At 39.1% G+C, this 22,739-nt stretch overlaps 1 protein-coding gene across 3 annotated transcripts in view; it reads left to right on the top strand.

Annotated features, from left to right (window-relative positions):
• Positions 1-15,260, top strand: part of LOC150081292 (splicing factor, proline- and glutamine-rich-like) — a 288,175-nt gene extending 272,915 nt beyond the window's left edge. For 2 of the 3 annotated variants that reach the window (XR_016547292.1, XR_016547291.1), the window contains exon 10: positions 15,084-15,257. The gene's annotated coding sequence lies outside the window, so the exon portion shown is untranslated. Of the gene's footprint in view, positions 1-15,083 lie in introns of all 3 variants that reach the window. The other variant, XR_016547290.1, reaches the window with a different exon arrangement.
• The last annotated feature ends 7,479 nt before the right edge of the window (positions 15,261-22,739 follow it).

Raw genomic sequence — 22,739 nt, 5'->3', positions numbered from 1 at the left:
GAAGGAGAAGTATGGGAGGAGAGGGATGCCGGAAACTTTGCTTTAGAGACTAAACATGGGTTTCACCACTTCAAGCCTCCAATAAGCGTATGCATGACAATATAAATCTTGTGAGTCTGCCTTTGCAGAAGTACGTTAGAAGCCAGTATTGGTTGTGTATCAATGGTGGTTGGATGCCACACCAGTAATCGTTCTTGATGGGCAACTGTGGTTTTCCCAAATTCCACAGTAGCAGATGTACTGGGGATCTGGATGATCTCACAAATTCATATAACAAGCGCAAGAAACCATATAGTGCAGGGGTGGGGAACCTGTGGCTTTTTGTCTGTTTCTCTCAGATGCAAAATCTGTCTTTTATTTCATGACAACTCAAAATATTTTTAAGGTAAATTTTATCTATTCTCTTTTTTATATATCGTTATTCTCCTTATATAAATTAGTTTACCTTTACCCCATACATTACCAAAAGAAACATAAAAGTCAAAAATATTGGATAGAGGACAAAAAAAAAAAAAAAAAAAAGTGAAGAGATAAAATTATTTATATCAATAACTGTAGTTAGCGAGAGGCCTATCAGTGGCAACTCAGTAATTGACGAAGTGGCAACCACCCAGTGATTTGCTTCACAGGCCTGAAAGCTTCTTAAGAAAGAACTGTAACACGTTAAAAGAAAATGTATGCATTGCCTTTTCTAGTTAAGGAAAATAATAATGAATTATATATTAAAGTAAATACAAAATAAAGCATTTATTCTAATTCACTAATCTTTACAGAATATTATTGTTTCCCATATAGATGATATGGCATCACTTCCACTTGAAACTGAACTTCATTTGGCAGCATTACCTTTCTTATCAGCAATGACTCATCTCGCTGACTGCTGTTGGTATCAGTTGACAATCCGGTCATTCTCCCCAGTGCTTGTTTTCTTTAAAATTTAGTCTTCAATAAAACTGTGTGTTTCATTTTTAATTTTTACTGGTGACCCAATTATGTCAAGAAATAAGAAAAGAGCATTAAAGGAAGAAAGGAGAGTATTCAATGAAGAATGGGAATTTCAGTATTACGTTATTGCAGTGAACGATAAAATGATTCATTTGCTCTGCGATGCTATGCTGGCAACAGTGAAAAATACACTGTGCATATCAGCATTATGTAACTCATAAGGACTTGGAAGAAGAGGTAAGCCGTTTAGCGATGAGGAAATCATAAAAGAATGCATTTTTGAATTTGTGGGATGTTTAGATTTAGCTAAGGTTAAGAAGTACAAACAACTACCTCTTTCAAGGAGGACCATAGGTGATTGGCAACATGAATTAGCCCATAATATAATATAACAGCTTCATACAATATGCCAAAACGAATAAATTTATTATTTGATCACCTTGGATGAATCCATTGACATTACTGACTCAGTGCAGATGTTATTTTTTTATTCATGTTATAACTGCAGATTTTCATTGTCATGAGGAGTTACTGGCTTTGGGTACCCTTACTGCCAGTAAACATGGAATTGACATCTTCACCATCTTCAAAGAAAAATGCCATGAGGTGAAACTGAATTTATGTAATTTAACACGTTGACTGCCAAATAGGAGTTAACTCGTATTTGGCGATCTGGCCCAAGACGCCGCATACGAGTTAACTCGGACTGGTATGACTTGCCTTTCAGGTGCAGCTATGAGTATATTTGTAGCAAATACGTGCAACTGATGAATAGGATTCTGGGATAAGAATGAAAAATCAACCATGGCATCAGAAAATTTATTCACGGGGGAAAAATATATATATATATTTTATTCACAAATACAAAAAAGGAAAGTTTATTATTATAACTCACAAAAATAATATTGTTTATTTGTGATATTTCTTGAAACATTCTTCTACACAAAGAGCTGGCTTCTCTTGGCACACTGGACAAGAATAGCATGTGTCACAGTGTTTTTTTTTTTTCTTGTACATACTCGACATGACATAGTTGAGCGTGTTTTTTTTTTTTTTTTTTTAATTTTATTTGGGCCATGTGATGGTTTTTCTTAGCACTAAATAATACGAGAGTATTTGATCTGATTGATCTATGCCGGACATTCCTCTATTGTAATCTCGAATTGTGTTTGGTTTTATTGAAATTTTCCACTCTGGTTGCATACCTCGACAATTTCAATGTATACGTTAGAAATAGTGAGAACTTCTCTTTTATCCCTCCACTTACATACTACAATGGGACCATTTCGTTGCCATGCAACTTCCCCTTTCTTCAACTTTCGCATCACCAAATCTTTTGGATTTTTTCTTCTGTTGGTGCATAATGTTTCACATAAGTTTTTTGATCGGACAACAATTTCGTCAGAGCAACGGAATTATACAAATTGTCCATATACAATACAAGTCCCTTGTCTAAGTAGTCCTTGAGCAAGTATAGCCACAACTTACGGAGCAATATGGCCTTAGTTGCTAATGCTCCTAAAAACCAAATAACAAACAAACAACAAACAGCCACAACTTCAGCAGTATGAACTATGTTTTGTTCAGTTTCTTCTGATTTACCGGAGTAAATTTTTATTTTCATAACAAGGCCGTCGTCATCGCACGGTTCATAAAGTTTGATTTCATATTTGTGCTTTTTATTTTTTATGTACTGGTGAAAATTCAGTCCCCCATGCCACAACATCATTGACTCGTCAATATAGATGTTTTTATTCGGTATGTAATTATTGCACATAACATCATTGAAATGATTCAAATTCGGTCTTACTTTGTTATGGCCTGTCAGCAGATTGTAATGAATTATCTGCAAAGTGAAAATATCGTAATATCAACTGGAATCTATTCAACTCATAAATGATCGTCAAAACATAACATTGTAGAATGCACTTATACTCCAGTAATGCTCTTTGAAAGAAAAGAACAAGAACCCATTTGTAACAAAAGTCCAAGAAATATTTTAATTTCTGAGATGTCAGTGTCCTTCCATCTTGACGACCTGGCAGTTTTCGCGATTGTCCACATTTTTAAATTTCTTGCAAAGCGTATAAATTACTTTGTTCGACTAATAATGTAAGAAATTCTTTCTTAAAATATAGGTCTGCCAATTTTTGTACACAATTCTATTGTGTCCATTTTCAAACCAACGTTCTTCTCTTCAAAAATGGTGGATCTTGTGCTATTTCATTCCACAAATTATTGTCATTATTTGATGTACTTGCCTGCGGAGAATTAAGATTATCTTCAGGCTGGGAGACTGGCTTAATCTTTGCTATCCTCCCTTGAATCGTTAAAAGGTTCATAATTGTCACTGTCGGAACCAGAACCGTATGGCTCGTCAAAAATCTCTTCAAATTCTGGGTCACTCATATTAGCATAGAGCTCAAGAGCTCTGCTTTGGTGAGTGGTCTCTTCTTATCTATGTATTAGGTTTTTTTTTTTTTTTTTTTGTAAAAGGGGGGGGGACCACGTAACAAAGTACTAAATACAACATACACGACAAAGTCTTTTAAGGGCACAAAAGGTGATATCGTTGTACCTGTTGGCGCTAATGGCATTAAGTGAAGGAGATCTCCGGATTTACTAAGAACGTACAGGACAATGCTAAAAAAAAAGTTGCTGTTAGGGTTAAATTTGAAAGTATCTGCAATCCTACCCAGACACAATAGGAAGGAATATCTCATGAGAGCCTTGTCAATCAATTCGGCCCTGGAGAGATTGTGCAGGGCTCGTGGAGTAGAATTTTTCTCAGCATGGTCTGTGCTTGTTAACAGGAGAGATTGCTTCTCCAGGGATGGGGTACACTTAAATAGAAAGGGTGCAAGAATATTTGCTGATGCTATCGAGGCAGTGTTAGGTGGTTCCGAAAACTGCTAGCTTTGGGGGATTCGCAGACATAGGTTAACAGTAGCCGCAGGCAGAGGTAGAAATGATTCTTGCACTGCTGCTATTGGAATGAACAGCAGCCCAGAAAGCCAGTTGCTGGGGATTTCAGAAACTGCTGATGGTCATGAAACAAGTAAATACATGGGCTGTGTTAGAGTAACTAAGAGTAAGAACAGGTGCATGTATACTTGCATATACACCAATGCCAGGAGTACAGTAAACAGATTGATGAATTTGAAGTGCTGGTTAAGACATCCAAGGCAGATATTATTTGGATATCAGGGATTTGGTGCCACTCAGATATAAGGGATGCAGAATTGGAATTTGGGGAGTACAATGTGTACAGAAAGGATAGGAAGGGCGGAGGGGTTATGCTGTTAGTTAAGAAACACAAAATCTAGCGAAGTGCATACAGTTGACATAGGTGGATAGTGTAATGTTGAGTCAGTTTGGTGTGACATAAAGCACTGGGAAAGCAAAAATGAGGGTAGGTGTTTGTTATAGGCTTAATGACTCTGATGAGTACAGTGAACAGTTATACAGAGCAATAGATTGAGCCAGTAAATCAAAGTGTCTTATAATGGGGGATTTTAATTTTCCAGATATTGACTAGAATTTGTGGGTTGGTCACTCACACACTAGTAAGGCTTTTGTGGATTTATTGGATGATTGTTTTCTACAGCAGTATGTTAGAGAGACAACAAGAGGGAGTAACACTCTTGATCTCATTATCATCAGTGATTATTCATGCATTGAGAATTTACAGATAAAGGAACCACTAGGTAGCAGTGATCACAGTGTACTGATGTGGGATTTACTTAAACATGTAACTACCATCAGGGGTAAAGGGAAAGGTTTTTGCTTTCGTAAAGGCGACTACAGTGGGCTCAGATTTTTTAGGTTCTATACAGCGGGATCAACTGATGATGCTACCGGCAGCAAATTCCAAATGGGAAGCATTCGAGGAAGTAATCTTGGAAGCTACTATGCTTTTTGTTCCAACTAAGAAATACTGCTCTAGGTTCAGGCCCAAATGGATGTCAGATGAACTAATTAGACTCGTGGCAGGGAAGAAAAATGCATGGAATGCACATAAATTGTCAGGCGACACAAGAGCCTGTGGTATATACAAGCTAGTCTGTAATCAAGTCACAAAGGAGGTTAGGCAAGTGAAGGCAGATTATGAAAAATCTTTGGCAAAAGATGCAAAGAAAAACAGCCAAGACTTTCTTTACTTATATAAACTTTAAAAGGAAGGGGATGAATCAGATTGGTCCACTTGATATCAAGGGTTTGACTGTAGATGATCATTCTCAGATAGCTGCCGAACTAAATGAGTATTATGCATCTACATTCACAAGTGAAGAGTTATTCAAGGAGAAGAGGGCCAGATATTTATGAAAACTCTAACAGGGAGTTAAATGAATTTTTAATAACTGAGAGCAGCAAAGTTAAACATAAGAAAGGCACCTGAGATTGATGGGATCTATCCCGTTATATTAAAGGAGGCAGCAAAGGAAGTAAGCAAACCTTTAGCCATAATTATGAAAGCATCCTTGGACTCGGGATAAGTCACCACAGACTGGAGATGTGCAAGTGTATCTCCAATTCACAAAGGATGATACAAGTAATTACAGACCTGTTAGTTTGACTTCTGTTCCAGGGAAAAAAATGGAGTCACTGGTTAAAGAAGCATTGCAGGATCATTTAGACAAGAATGCAGCAATAATTCAGACACAACATGGGTTTGTCAAGGGGAAGTCTTGTCTGACCGATTTGATTGGATACTATGATGTGGTCACAAAGGAACTGGATGCAAAAAATAATTTTGATATCATATACTTGGATTTCAGGAAAGCTTTTGATACTGTTGCACATTATTATTTTATTTTATTTTATTATTTATTTTTTTTTTTTAGCCATATGGAATTTGTGGGTTGGTCACTCACACACTAGCAAGGCTTTTGTGGATTTATTGGATGATTGTTTTCTGCAGCAGCATGTTAGAGAGACAACAAGAGGGAGTAACACTCTTGATCTGATTATCATCAATGATTATTCATGCATTGAGAATTTACAGATAAAGGAACCATTAGGTAGCAGTGATCACAGTGTACTGATGTGGGATTTACTTAAACATGTAACTACCATCAGGGAAGGAAGTAAAGGAAGGAAGCCTGAGGCTTATGCTGCACCAGCAAAAAAAAAAAAAAAAAATCCTGCATTAACCTGAGAGAGAAGGGAATCAACAAGAAAGAGAAGAATGATGATATCCAATAAAAACTATACTAAGATATATATATATATATATATATATATATATATATATATATATATTTTTTTTTTTTTTTTTTATTTCTTTCTCTAAATGGCAGGTCTGAAGATGAAAGACTACTATATAAATTGCATCAGTATGGCATTAAGGGCAAGTTGCTACAATGGATAAAAGGATGGTTGAGTGGGAGAAGAGAGAGAGAGAGAGTGGTTGTCAATAAGTACTGCTCTACGTGGGGTAATGTTATTAATGGTTTTCTTCAGGGTTCGGTGTTGGGCCCATTGTTGTTTTATATATTTATCAAGGATATTGATGAAGGTATATCAAGCTTAATGTCAAAGTTTGCAGATGATACAAAGGTTTGCAGGATTGTTAATAACAGTAATGACAGTATGCTGCTGCAACAGGATCTGGAAAAGTTGGGTAGATGGGCTGAGAAGTGGAAACTGAAGTTTAACATTGACAAATGCAAAGTATTGCATATGGGTAGCAGTAACCTCAGAGAAATGTACCAACTATGTGGTGTTACAGTCAGGGTAATGGAGAATGAAAGAGACCTTTGGGTAATTGTGCAGTCAGATATGAAGTTTTCTGACTGATCAGATTAGGTCATACAGTCTTGTCAATGATATACAGGAGTTTTGCAAGCAGGGATGAGGTGATTATCCCCTTGTATAAGGCAGTGGTTAGGCCACACCTTGAGTACTGCGTAAAAGTCTGGAAGCCTCATTTTAGGAAGGATGTAGAGTTGCTAGAACGAGTACAGAGAAGGGCAACAAGATTGGTGAAGGGAACAAAGGGGTGCTCTTATGAAGAAAAGCTTAAGTCCTGAAATTTGAAGCTTCTGGAGACTAGGCACCTGCGAGGTGATCTGATTTTTTTATTATTATTATTTTTTTTTTTATGTAAACCCCAAACACGAGAGGTATTAGAACCTATAGTGCTTAGTGCCGTGCTTGGGTTGGAGGTTGAGAAGACGAAATAAGATATTTGTTGACATTGGACTTGAACTTCTGTAGACTGATTGAGGTGTATAAGGCCATGAATGGATTGAGCAGGATTAATGCTGATGGGATTCTTCCTCTTGCTCAGATTACAAACCTGAGGAGGCATTGATTCAAACTGAGGAAAGACCGTTGTAGAATAGATATGCGGGAGTTTGCCTTTGGCCAGCAAGTAGTTGATTGCTCGAACAAACTTCCATCTATTGTTGTGGAAGTTGATAGCTTAAATAAATTCAAGGCAGAACTAGACAAACATTTGAAATCAATGGATCGGTGAAATGGGAAGATTTTTTTTTTTTTTTTGGCTGGTACTGTATAAGCTTGCTTTCTTGCATCAAGTGCCTCTACTAATGCTAATATCAGTGTGTGTTGCTTTAGCCATTCATTCCTTCACAATTATTGGTTGAATACATGCTTTCCCTTTCTTCCAGATGGTTGCAGAGCTGGAGAGTGTTTTTCCTCTTCTCAGAAATCAAAAGATGTGAAATATGTTGTGTGTGAAAAAGTGGTGCAAATTTTGCTGGACACTTTTCTCATCTGCTATGCAGCTCAAGTCATTCTCCTTTTTACTATCTGCTTTGATCCGTTATAGCATGCCATTCATGGATGAAACTTGAAAGATGATTCATAGTTGAAAAACAAGCATCAAACTTTTTTTTTTTTTTTTTTTTGCTAGGGGCAAACTGGTTTTTGTGGGCTGATAGAACCATTCTTTACTGCTGGTTATGCATTCATGAAAATAGAAATAGGATTAATTTTTGTTGATCAACTGTTCATATTTACAGTTTAATCAACTTTCTTATTATCATGGCTATAATAATAATGTTAAATATTGAGAAAAATGCATAAAATATTAGAAAGCAATAAGAAGAATCAAATATGACTAACACAGATATTTTCAGAAGTTAGTGTGAAACTATTTTGTAACATGCTTGTTTTAAGTGGGGGGGGGGGTTAGCACCTAGAGTTGCCTGCATATCCACAAGTTGTACACTATGAAGAAATAGACAGGCTATGAGTTGGACACATCTGATCTAGAACAGCTCTGATGCATGAGTATTACTGATCATCCCTGACTTTCTGTACAATCCTCTTATAAAGTTTTCATGTTTTTGTGCAAAAACCCTCATTACTTCCACTTCTTAAAATTGGGGTATATATAGTTTTGTAAAGGTCAAACAGGGTGATCAGAAAGTCTCTCCAGCTGTTGGCAGATATTTTACATAACATTTTATCACTTTTCAACTCAGCAATACTTTTGGAGTTTCTGAGTGAAGAAAACTCTTGCCAGCACTTTCAGCATTTACTCCATGGTGTATGTATTGTGTGAAAATTTTTTTCAATAAAGGGAATATTGTCTGTCTAGTTCTACTGTAAAGAAACTTTTTTTATCATCCTGTATGAAGATAAAGACTATGTACACCATGTTGTAAATTTCCCTGTTCCTTCAGAAGCAGAACAATTTTGTAAATTTGTTTGTTCTCAGAAGATACTTCAGTGGTTAATTTGAAAGAACATCTGTGAGAAAGAAGTATAAATTGTCTTTAAGAATGCAATTAACAAATTTGTAAAGAATAACAACAAAAAATCAAATGGGCTGCATATAGTCCATAGCATGACCAATAAATTTGAAAGTTGGGTTGTAATACAAGCTTAAAATGTTGGCTTTGGGTTTGTGTGCCTTTTCAGGTGAATCTATAATCTAATGAGCCAATAGCAGTACTACAATCATGCAGTATCCCTGCCAGATTTGAAAGTCAGCACAAAGCATCATTTTAGCTTCATTTGCATCAAAACAAAGATTTCTGTATATTTTATTCTTCCACAAAATCCTGTGTGTTTGGCAACCATTACTGTCTCTAGAATGTTAGTTTTTACCTGAATGCATCCTCCCTGCTTATCAGGTAAACAGTGCTTTCAGAATTTAAGGATTCTTTTTACATATATAAATTATCCTGAATCTGTTTCTGTTACCACAGGTCATATCACTGAGATTGTGTGTGTGTTGAGGAGATAGGGTTATCTATGAGGGGGCATTCAATACATTATCTACCAAAGGTACTTCTCATGGTTATATTTCAATGATTTGTCATGTTTGTACATATCTCAACTTGAATCATACTAATTTTGATCCCGTTATGTTTTTAGCTTGTGCAGCTGTAACAGAAAGAAGGAAGACGCCTGTATCAAATTATGGATTTGCTGAAATTGGGGCATCATTCAGTCATCAAGTTTCACCAAAGAAGGAAATGGGCCAAGGACCATTCATGAAAGGATGGTGGCTGTGTATGGCAACAGTGCACCTTCACAGTACCAGGTAAAATTCTGTTCCAAACAATTCAAGTGGGGTATAAAGTTCATCAAAGGTGATCCACGTACAGGAAGGCCTGTGATAGCAACCACTCCAGAAATGTCCCAAACTGACAGATGTTTAAAGGTGTCCCAAATCTCTAGGGCATGTAACATGGAAGGCCGCCGTAGCCGAGCAGTCATGTGCATAAATACACGTGCCTTGGTGACCGAGGTTCAAGCCCGTGACTGCTGAATACAGTGCTGTTTCTTGTATTCTGTCTATCTTGTGAACTCCTGACCATTTGGTCATCCTGAAGTATAAACAGAAAATTTATTTATATGAGGAAATAGTTATAACCACCCTTCATGAACATTTGGGGGTGATTAGCATTAGCATTAGCATTAGCAGAGGCATATGATGCAAGAAAGCAAGCTTATTCAGCATCAGCCAAAAAAAAAAAAAAAAAAAAACCCTCTCCCATTTCACCCCTCCGTTCGTTCGAAATACCTGTCCAGTTGAGCTTTAAATTTGTTTAGGCTATCAACTTCAACAACAAGTGATGGAAGTCGGTTCCACCAACCAACCACCCGCTGGCCAAAGGCAAATTTCCGCACATCTATCCGACATCCGTCCTTCCTCAATTTGAATTTATGCCCTCTGAGGTGATTATTCTGAGAAAGATAAAGAATCCCATTGGCATTGAGCATGCTCAAACCATTCAAAGCCTTATACACCTCTATCAGATCACCTCGCCGGTGCCTAGTCTCCAGACTCTGTAATTTGCAAAACTTAAGCCTTTCTTCGTAAGAGCAACCCTTTGTTCCATTTACTAATCTTGTTGCCCTTCTCTGTACCCGTTCCAGCAGCTCTACATCCTTCTTGAAATGAGGCCTCCAGACCTGTATACAGTACTCAAGATGTGGCCTTACCATTGCCTTATACAAGGGAATAATCACCTCCTTATCCCTGCTAGAAAAATTCCTGTATATCATTGACAAGACACCATGAGCTACTCTTGCAGCTCGTCTGCACTGCTCAGAGAACTTCATATCTGCCTGCACAATTACCCCCAGGTCCTTTTCATTCTCCACCACTGTCAGTGTAGTACCGCAGAGTTGATACGTTGCTCTGGGGTTACTGTTTCCCATATGCAGCACTTTACATTTGTCGATGTTAAACCTCATTTGCCACCTCTCAGCCCATCTGTTCAACCTTTCCAGATCCTGTTGCAGCAGCATAGCGTCAGTATTGTCCTTAACGACCCTGCCAACCTTTGTATCATCTGCAAACTTGGACATTAAACTTGATATCCCATCATCAATATCATTCATAAACACCGAAAACAACAACGGACCCAACACTGAACCTTGAGGAACTCCACTAATAACATTAGTCCACATTGAGCAGTGTCCATTGATTACCACTCTCTGTCTTCTGCCACTCAACCATCCCCTTATCCATAGCAGCAATTTGCCTCCAATGCCACACTGCTCCAATTTGTGCAGCAGTCTTCCATGTGCAACAGTATCAAAAGCCTTTCTAAGATCCAAATATATAATATCAAAGTTATTCCCTGCATCCAGTTCTTTTGTGACTACATCATAGTATCCAATCAAATTGGTCAGGCAAGACCTGCCCTTAACAAAACCATGCTGCGTCTGAGCTATAACTGAATTCTTGTCTAGATGATCCTGCAGTGCTTCTTTAACCAGTGCCTCCATTAATTTACCTGGAACAGAAGTTAAACTAACAGGTCTATAATTACTTGTGTCAGCCTTTGAACCTCCTTTGTGAATTGGGGGTCACATTTGCACATCTCCAGTCCATAGGTACCTCCCCTGAGTCCAAGGAAGCTCTCATAATTATGGCTAAGGGTTTGCTTACTTCCTTTGCTGCCTCCTTTAATATAACTGGATAGATCCCATCCACCCCAGGTGCCTTTTTTATGTTTGTCCTCAACAATCTCTCCTCCACTTTCCTCTCAGTTATTACAAAATCATCCAGCTCACTGCCAATGTTTACTTTACCTACATCATTCTCCTTCCTGAATATCTCCTCATGCGTGAATGTAGATGCAAAATACTCGTTTAGATTGTTAGCCACCTGAGCAGGATCCTCAACTGTTGAACCATCAATATCCAGTGGACCAATCTGATTCATCCCTTTCCTTTTCGAGTTCAAGTATGTAAAGAACTCTTTTCTGTTTTTCTTTGCATCCTTTGCCAAGGATTTTTCATAGTCTGCCTTTGCCTGCCTAATCTCCTTTGTGACTTGGTTACAGACCAACTTATATCTATCATAGGCTTCCATGTCACCCATTAATTTGTATGTATCCCATGCATTTTTCTTCTCTGCCACATGTCTCATTAGTTCATCTGACAACCATTTAGGCCTAAACCTTGAACAATATTTCTTAGTTGGTATGTAAAGCCTGGTAGCCTCCAAGATTAGTTCCTTGAATGCTTCCCATTTTGAGTTTGCTGTTGGTAACATCATCAGTTGGTCCCACTGTATAGAATTTAAATACTGTCTCAGACCATCATAGTTGCCTTTTCGAAAACAAAAACCCTTCCCTTTACCTCTGATGGTAGTTACCTCCTTGAGTAAATCCCACTTCAACACACTGTGATCACTGCCACCTAGTGGTTCATTTATCTGCAGGTTCTTAATGCATGAAGAATCACTACTGATAATCAGATCAAGAGTATTGCTCCCTCTTGTTGCCTCACGAACATGCTGATGTAGAAAACAATCATCCAATAAATCCACAAAAGCCTTGCTAGTGTGCGAGTGACCAACCCACAAATTCCAGTCAATATCTGGGAAATTAAAGTCCCCCATTATAAGACTCTCGGATTTACTGGCCCACTCTATTTCCCTGTACAATATCTTATTATACTCATCAGAGTCATTAGGCCTATAGCACACTCCTACTCTCAATTTTGATTTCCCTATGCTTATGTCACACCAAACTGACTCGACGCTGCCCTGTCCATCGATGTCGACTGGCTTCACTTCCTTGGACTTTATGTGTTTCTTAATTAATAGCATAACCCCTCCTCCCCTCCTGTCCTGTCTATCCTTTCTATACACATTGTATTCCCCAAATTCCAGTTCCGCATTACTTATATCTGTGTGACACCACGTCTCTGATATCCCAACAATATCTGCCTTTGATGTTTTGAGCAATACCTCAAATTCATCAAATTTATTTACCAAACTCCTAGCATTGGTGTACACGCAGGTATACATGCACCTGTTTCTATTCTTAGCTACCCTAACACAACCCATGTGTTTACTTGTACCGCAATGACTACCAGCAGTCTCTGAAATATCCTGCATCTTGTTTTTCAGACTTCTGCTCATTTCAATAGAAGCAGTGCAAGAATCACTTCCACCTCTGCCACTGGCTACTGTTAATCTATTAGTCCTTGTATCCCCCCCAACTAGCAGTTTTCCGACCAACCTAACACTGCCTCGACAGCATCAGCAAAAATTCTTGCACCCTTTCTATTTAAGTGTATCCCATCCCTGTAGAAGCAATCTCTCCTGTTAACAAGTACAGTCCAGGCTGAAAAAAATTCTACCCCTTGAGCCTTGCACAATCCCTCCAGGGCCGAATTGATCGACAAGGCTCTCATCATATACTCCCTCCTATCGTGTCTGGGCAGAATTGCAGACACTTTCAAGTTCAACCCTAATTCACGGCTTTTTTTCAACAGTGACCTGTACTTGCTAAGTAATTCCGCCGGTCTCCTACTCTTAATATCATTAGTGCCAACGTGTACAACTATATCACCTTTTGTGCCCTTAAAAGATGATATCCGCTCTACAACGTCATCAACCTTTGCACCTGGCAGACATACCCTGGTCCTATTCCACCTATCCTTTTTACAAAGGATGTTCCCCGTTTCCCTGACAATAGAGTCACCAACAACTACTAGTTCCTGTGGGACCAGCGCATTCTGCCTAGGGGGCTGCTTCTGTGTTGCCTGATGACCAAGTGCAAGCTCTGGCGTTGATGTGGGCAGCTGAGAGCTTGATGGGCCCCTCAATTTATTTCCTTCGAGGGCATCCACCCTGTCCTTCAAGCTCTCATAAAGGCCCATAACAACGCTGAGTTGTCGCCTGATTTCCTTGCACTCCTTACATCGTGCACACACAAAGACATCCCCCTTGGCAGTATCATGTCCCGTACCCGACTGCTCCGCAAACATCAAGCAAACAGTGCATTTTAATAGACTGTGATTCAGAGGGCAACTGCCCCCCTCAGTTCTCCCCTGAACCACAGCACTCGCATTAGCTTGAGCCTTTTGCTTTGCTGCTCTGGTCAGAGTCATGATTCCGATTTAATTCAATAAAATTCAAAACAAAAATTAAATCCTTAAGTTATATCCCAAAACAGTTATGTTATATATATATTTTTTTCGGTATCTAGTGTTTTCTACGAGTTCCCTTTATACAACTTCCGTATCACGTGTACCACTATAGTTATGTATTAATTATTTGTTAGATTAAGTCGTTATATATATATATATATATATAGAGTTAAAAGTACAATTTAATTGACAATAAAGTTTATCAAGATTAATAGATTTACTGATTAATTGACAATATTATATTATGCACTATACGACACTAAGCTTATGCTATCGTGTAAAAATGGTGGGAATTCACGAACGGTATTTCTAAGGACTCGTAAGTATTGATTAGCTTCCAAATCTCGCTATCTCAATTTAGAATAAAGGTGATTAAGGTCAGTGCAAGGTGGGTCCCAGATTTCTGACCCCTATTCAGAGTACGCTGTTGTGAGGTGAATTTAAAGCTTTATGGAAGGCATCCTGAAACTTTCATCACCAGAATTGTTATGGGTGTTGAAACGTGGGTTCATCACTGGGATCCTGCGACCAAGCAAGAATCAATGCAATGGAAGTACAATGGTTCTTCTCCCCCCCCCCCCCACACACACACACGCACGCACACCCAAAAAATTTCAGACACAACCTTCAGCTGGCAAGAGTATGGCCACCATTTTTTAGGATGCTGAGGGAATTTTTTACATTCACTACTTAGAACACAAGCAGACAGTCACTGAAGAGTCATAAGCATCACTACCGTACAACTTAAGCAATGTCATAAAGAAAAAATGCCATGGAAAACTTTCGAAAGGTGTGCTGCTTCTTCAGAACAATGCACAGGTCACAAGCTGTAGCTGCTTTGAGACTGTGACTATATAGAACTTATCCATCCACTTCACAAGCTGGATCTGCCCCCAGTGACTATTTCTTGTTTTGGTGCCGGAACAAAACTGGACATGGACATTGCTTTGCTGTTTCTGCATTCTTTGATGGACAGGGCAAAGAATTTTAATGTCTGGTACTTCCACATTGCCAATAAAATGGATCAAGTGTATTGGAGTTCAGGGGAGTTACATTGAAAAATAAAATCAGATTTATATCTCTATCTCATTTCGTTCATAGGTAGGTAGATAATTTAATGAATGCCCCTCGTAAGTGTCAGATAACATTTTATGCTTCTTGTGTATGTGGATAATATAATGGTTTGTTTATTAGATTTACTTCATTTGATGTTTTTATATATGCTGTCTCCCATTAACACTTTTATTTGCATTTTCCTGTAGCCTGTTTTATACTCCATGTATACACAGTTAAATGACCACCACTTGCTTCTCTACTGGAAAGTGTGCTGTTGCCTCCTAGTCGAAATGGAGATATATTTTTGTTGTTGTATTATGACATGCAGGAAAATTTGGGATAATTGCCTGTGAAATCATTCCAGTTTTTTGCAGTCATGTTATTTACTACATCTTGGCTGTAGTTATTGCATGCATTGTTATGTAAATTTAAGATATTAAAGCACTTATGTTTTCTTTTAGCATTCATTGAATAATACATATATACACACAACTTATCCTGCTATAACATCTTTCTCAGTAGCATCATTTCAGTTTATGGTTATCTATGAACAATTTGTTGCGTATTTCGATTTTGTTATATTTTGTGTGAGTAAAAATTTATATAGTGTTGCAGTATGGTGAGTTAATATAGAAGACTGTAGCATTTTTAAAAAATGGAAAGTGTTAGATATTGAAATAAAAATAAAAGTTTTGAAGAATGTGGTTTCTGACATGGATCCAGGCATTGAATGAAGTTGCACATTCAAAAGAAAACTGTGATCTTCAAAAGAAAACTGTGATTCAAAAGAAAACTGTGATGTGAAAATAAACTAGATTTATTTTTTGTGGTGAGAGGCAGAAACAATCTCACCATTACTCTTGACTGACTGTTCATCATTTTTAGTGGACTGTAGACAGTCCACTAAAAATGATGAACAGTCAGTCACACACGACATGATGTGCATTGGGGAACACTGTCATTCGTTAATAGATAGAGGTGTGTGAGGCAAGTATGCCCAATTCTTAGCCTTCCTAGGATTCTCTGCTTTTCCAGAAGCTGGAGAGCCACAGTTTTGAATTTGGTTTTATTCGGTCAAGTTTTTTTCCTGGATAACATCTCCAGATTATTGACCAGCAAACGTCAGTGGCAACAGACAAGAGTCCTCCTTGATCAGTGCATTTGATCTTAGGGAAAGCTGCTGTAATAACCATTATAGAGGAACTAGGCTACAAGGTTTGTGCCCGGCGGGTCCCAAAAATGCTGACACATAACCACAAAGACTTGAAAGACTGGTGTGCACTGTTCTTCCTCTCCCCTCTCATAGTCTGGATTTTGCACCTTCTATCACCTCTTCAGCATGTTGGATGATGCACTCCATGGAACCCATTTTGTGGACAACAACAAGCTCAAACACTGTTTGCAAAGCCCTCGCGAAATACAGTTCCGTTCGTGGATTTGAATAGTGTCTGACAGAGATGGTGGAAGTGCATAGAAAACAATGGTGACTGTGGAAAAATAACTTTATTAATGATTGAGAATTAATTGATGTGAAAGGTATAATTGTAGGAATTAAATTTTCTGAGTTAAAAAATTAGACATTACTATCTCGCCGTTGTAATGACTACAAGAACTGTGCAGCAAAAATACATTCTGAAAATATGTACAAAATTATGGGTTTTTCATAATCATATTTTACAAATCCCTAGATGTCACAGGTATGCATCACTTTCATATCTGTTCTCAATTTATTGTGCACCTGATTGATATTAATATACAATTAAATTGCCTTACACAGCTCTGCATTTCCTTGGACCTTCAAATTTTGTCATTACCGCTGATACAAATTCAAAATCTTCGACATGGTTCAGTAATTTTACTGATGAAAGGGGACTTCTTGATCGCTAAAAACCTTGTTATCTATATCTGTCCAGGACAGCCCTCTACTGGCAGCAGTTTTTCAGGTGAATTCAACATTGATTTCACTATAACTTTGGCACATATAACTAATAATATTGTAAATTGGTTTGTTGAACCTAACTGGTGTTCCAGTGACCATTGCAGAATACTGTACCAAATTAAATGTGCAAAAAACTAATCTTAATGTGGAGGGAAACAGGTGTAAGGATATACATCCAGAGTTAACATGCTTTTCTCCTCTGAATATTAAATGGGTTAAGTTTGATTCTCCAATGCAGAAATACTTATCTGTCAGCACTACTTGTCATTTGGAACAACTAGATGCTCAAGAAACTTAATTATGTTCAGGAATCAATATTGAAAGCTTGCTGTTAACTAAAAAGAAAAAATATCCCAAAAATGTGTATGGTGGAACAAAAAACAGGTACAGTATATCAAGCTAGGCGTCGATATATCAAAAACGTAGGAACATATCCAGAAGTTGAATTTCTGAAGGTGAAGTACTGAAGACAAGAAATTTTGATAAACCCATTCTGTCTGCCAAAAGGGAGTCTTGACAAAGCCTTGTGAAGACTACAAGGTCTGTAGGTATGATCCGTAGGAATTGTATAAACTTGTCAAAAATAAAATACATCCTCCGGAATGCTAGTGGGAGGCAGCTGCAGTGGATTTAAGACATAACTCAAAAAGCCAAAAATGAGCCGGCCATTTGTATCGACTTTGGCCTGCATTTGATTCCTTTTGGTGGGAGAGTGCCCTCGAAATAAGAACAGCAAACTAGCTCCCAACTCCTTTAGTTCAAAACTATTTACAGGACAGACAAGTTTCAGTAAAATCTAAACAACAATCTATCACTAGAGCTTTATGGAGGGTGCCCCCTCCAGGGTTATATTCTGGGACCTCTGATATTAAACGACTGTCTAACGAGAAATTTTTCAAACACATTGTGTAAACAGACAATGTTAATGTCAAGTATAGCTCATGATTTTCCCTATATCAAGAGCTATACTTTAATCCATTACCAAATCTCTTCTACAAGATCTTACAGATTGGGCCAAACTAAACAAAAATGTTGATCCACTGAAAGTGAAATTAGATCACAACAGACACAAATAAAAATAATCTTCAACTTCTGTCCATTAATAACCAAAACAAAATATTGGGGGATTAATATTGGATGAAAAATTGACTTTCAATGCCCATCTAGTGACTAAAAAAAAATTTCCAGAGTTCTCATGTGTATTGCTCAACAGGACTGGGGCCTTTCAAGGAAAACTATTACTCAGCATCATTTATCCCTATTGTAGCCTGGAGCCTAGTTTAGCAAACTTATTTTTAAGCCACGTGAATAAATTCATCTGCTGTGCTGTGTCTTAATTGTATTTCATCCAGAAGACCAGACAAATCTGTTCTGCTGGATGAAAACCCAAGTTTCTATGGGGGGGGACCTTGCTATCTATGCCTGAGACTGACTAACTCAGCCACGGATTGAAAAAAAAAAAAGCCCATTAAAGTTCCTCGAATCCTCAACAGGATTCAAATTCAGGCCTTTTACACCCCGTGTAAGGAAGACTGACCATACCACTTCACAGACTTTAGAACTCAACCCATTGTACCCTTAGCATGTCATAGTGTTTAGGTTCACTTCCGGTGATATTCCACAGCTGTGCAGTATACTGTGGTAATTTTATTATTTTACCCGTATTTGTGTTTGTAATTTGCATGTTATCTGGTCGATTTGTCTGGACGAAAAAGCCCCAGTTTTTTGGGGGGAAACCTTGCTATCTATGCCTGAGACCCACTAACTCAGCCACTGAGTGAAAAAAGTCTAAAGTTCCTCGCATTATCGACAGGATTCGATCCCGGGCCTTTTTCAACCGGTTTGGGGAGGACTGATGATACCACTGCTACTCGCTTAGTTTCACAGTTTACAGAATAAAAAAATTCTACACCGGAGAGCATACTACTTGGTATGTGTGTCCACCATACAGTCACTTTGTCTTCAAGTTCTTGCAGGATCTCTTGCACTAGATCTTCACGCAGCTTACGGACAGTTGTGTTATAGAGTGAAAAAAAAGGAATTCCAGCTTTGATATTAGAATCAGCTTGAATAATCATAACATCAAGTGTGAGAAGAAAAACATCTGGGGTGAAATTGTTAACATATGGCAAACACAATGGGACACGTCGCTGACCAGGTAGGTTACTAGAAATTTTTCCCAGAGGTTGGTTACCTAATGGATAAAGTTGAAGAAAATGGTTCTCTGTATCCATCCAGATGACATTTTATCACTGGACACGGATCACTAAGTAATAAATTGTAGACATTCGGACTTCACCATGCTAATCTATTCTTGCGTACATGAAGTCTAGTAGCATGTTTTATTTGACTGACATTTATAAGGACTTGAGAATTCCCTTAAAAAAATTGTTAGAGATTTTCGTCCTGGCATGTTTTGCCTCTTCTAAATTATAAATTCGGTGTCCTGTACAAAAGCTACAGATTTAAACGGATTTGAACAAATGTTCCTGGAGCTGCAAAAGCTAGGACACACTGATGAGCCAAAACATGACCAGCGAGTCATGCAAATCGAAGCAACTGCGGGTGAACTATGGTGCGTGCGCTGGTCTGGAGACGGTATAAAAAACGAAACGGCTCTGTTAATCAGTGTTGCCCTTGTTCTGATGGGAAAATCAGCGGGCTTAAGGGAGTTTGACAAAAGCCAAATTGTAATGGTCAAGACGACCTGGGTCACAGCATATCCAAAATAGCATGGCCCATGGGGTGCTCACGGTTGGAAGGTCGTCTGGTCCGATGAATCGCATTTCATGTTGCACCATGGGACGAAAACAAGCCAGTGGCAGCGATGTTCTGTTGGAATACCCTGGGTCCAGTCATCTATGTGCTGTGCACTGTGACATCTAACAAATACCTAAACATTGCTGACCAGGTAAACCCTTCATGGCAACGATCTTCCCGTCTGGTGGTGCCGTCTTTCAGCAGGATAATGTGCCATGCTACATTGCCTGGATTCAAGACTGGTTTGCAGAACGTGAAGATTCCAGGTATTTCTCTGGCCTTCAAATTTCCTCAGACATCAAGCATGTGAAGATTCCAGGTATTTCCCTGGCCTCCGAATTTCCTCAGACATCAAGTATCTGTGGTTTGTGTTGGAACAGCAACTCCGATCAGTGGTGTTTCAACCATGAACCTTACAGGAGTTAAAGGATCTGCTGGTTATGTGTTGGTACCAGATACCACAAGACATTTCGAAACCTTGTAGCATCTATGCCTCACTGGGTATGAGCTGTTTTGGCTGCATGTGGAGGACCAACATCATATTAGGTAGATGGTCATAATGTTTTGGCTAATTGGTATATACAAAGGGTACTAGGAAAGTTTTGCAATACAGCTTTGTTTATTTAATTTTTTCAAAGTAATATCCTCTACATTCAATACACCTCTCCATCCTCCGAAACCAATCTTTAAACCAGTTCTGCCAAGTTTCACTAGGGAGTAAAGCACACTCGTCCCAAGCCCGTAGAAGGTCCTCATCACTGGAAAAACCGCCTCCCTTTTAGCTTCATTTTCACATGCGGGAACAGTGCAAAGTCGCAGGGAGCAAGGTCTGGACTGTAGGGAGGGTGCTCGAGAAGTTTCAGTCCTGTCGTGGTCAAATATTCGGTGCAGGCTTTGGCGCGGTGAGCTGGAGCATTATCGTGATGGAGGTACCAGGTGTCCATTCTTGACTTTGGCTGCAGGTTCTTCATAGATCCAATGATTTTAGGCAGGCATTGTTCAGTATACCACTTAGCTGTGACTGTCTTCTTTGCGTGTCCAAATCGACACGTTCCACAATTCCACTCGATTTGAAAAATACAGCTATCATTTTCTTCTTTACAGATCGGGATTTTCTGACAATTACGGGTGTGTCGTCATCATCAAAGACCCAAACTTTGTTTTGAGCCTTGGTCGGCAGATCGTAATAGTACAGCCAAGTCTCGTCACCTGTCACGATGTTCACATACCGAGATTGTCCCTTATCAAACTTTTTTAACATCTCCCGGCACCAAGTCACACGTCGTGTCATCTGCGCTTCAGTCAGTTGATACGGCACCCAGAGAGAACAAAGTTTCTTCACGTGCAAATGATCTTGCAGAATCGAACGAATTGCTGGTGCATTTAGGCCCAAAGTATCCTCTATCTGTTGGTAGGTCACTCGCCTGATTTCGTCAAGCATTTTCCTCACAGCAGTAATCCGTAACTGACGTTCGTGGCCTTCCCGGCCTCTCAGAATCCTCCAGAGTGAAATTTCCCCTTTGGAATTCTCTATACCACCTGAATATCGTACGATGTGGACAATCATCATCTAGTGCAAGAGTCATTTCTTCTAAGCACTGGTCTATGGTTAAACCACGCACGAAATTATACCGCAAAACTGTCCTTATCTCATTTCGTGACCACGATGCCATCGCAAGCACTTTACACTCTCACTACTAATGAATAACTGAGCTCATCGACTTGGCGCAGCGGCTACTATGCACGTATGAACATGTCTCAACATGCAGCAACAAGCAGCTTCCTGTGATTCATTGTTGCGTCATATTGCAAAACTTTCCTAGTACCCTTTGTATATACAACATTGAGGCAGGAGCACATCAATGTCCTCTTTGAGTTTCAGATGGGTTTTTAAACCACTGCTCTATAACTGGGCAAATTTAATCTTATAGCTGGAGTAAATTAGGGCTGGGTTCCATAGATGCTCTACTCTTGACTGCTTCAATTGATTGTAGCTTTTAGATAGACTGGACATTTAGCATCACAGATGGAGTGCTGACTGAGTCTGCAACCTTGCGGTTGGCAAAGCATGATGGCCTCTCTTTGTTAGGGTAGTTCACGAAGATGGGCCCTCTCAGTGTAGTGCCAACATATAAAATCCTTTTGCTGACAGGTCAGAGGTATGGCTGAATTTCAGCCACCTGAAGCACTGCAAGATGAACATACCCCGTAAACCTGTGGCTGGACCAAACAGGGAAGATTGGTCCACAGAAGGGACCAAATTCTATGCAAAACCACAATGACCCAGTTCACTGCAATGGAGTTCCTGCTCTTGGTGTTGAATTTGAAGGTGAGGTCCTTAGCCAACTCTTTCATGGTAAAGTTACTAAGGTCTTATCAAGGTGGTCCTCGAGAAGCTTTTTGTTAGAAGCACGTTTGTCGATGTAATATGACATAGTTTGGCTTTCAGCACTCTGGATGAAAGACTTATTAAAAATACGATCTGTGTCCGACTTGGAGGCTGTCTCAATGGTAACTGCATTCCTGATTTTCCTCAGGGTTTTGATCTTAAATGACCAGCGATGGTTTAAACTCGTAGGTGATATTTTGTTTCTCAGCCTCACTGGTAAAGAGGTCACTATCATCAATTGTTTACAGAATAACCAGGTTGTCCGGTTTAGGTGTAATGGAAACAATATCATCAGTAGATGGTTGATTCTTCAGCAAAAGATCGAGCGTGCTGTGGCATTTGACTGATGCTCTGATGTTGCAATGGTGGCTGGACCTACTGCTTGGCCTGAAGCTTCTCATTTTCGATATTAAAGTCGAGGAGGGGACTGAGACTTGTAATGTATAAACAGGGAGTGTCACTGATCTGGCTCTTGACCAGGGCCATGAAGTGCTCCAGCTGTATATAAATTTTATCAAGGGTGGAACCACCCAAAACATTACAATTCTGTGGACACTGAGTGAGCATCGTCATTTAGTGATTCTTCGAACCCAGCAGAGGGAGAGTAACTCTCAGCACAGAGTAGCTTTTTGCAGCCTCTTGAACATGGGAGTCCCTATTGAAGTCCAGTTGGGAAAGTTCAACTCTTCTGGCCCAGGTTAGGGAAAAATCAAGGCGAGAGCCAGCACTCTCAGCATCGGGTTCATCAGACATGATGACATGATTTTAGTGATG

The sequence above is a fragment of the Mastigoproctus giganteus genome, chromosome 8 (genome assembly GCF_048544385.1).
Source record: "Mastigoproctus giganteus isolate SK-2022 chromosome 8, ASM4854438v1, whole genome shotgun sequence".
NCBI classification, from domain to species: Eukaryota; Metazoa; Arthropoda; class Arachnida; order Uropygi; family Thelyphonidae; genus Mastigoproctus; species Mastigoproctus giganteus.
Note: the sequence above shows the minus strand (reverse complement) of the source record. Positions and strands in the feature narration are given on the sequence as shown.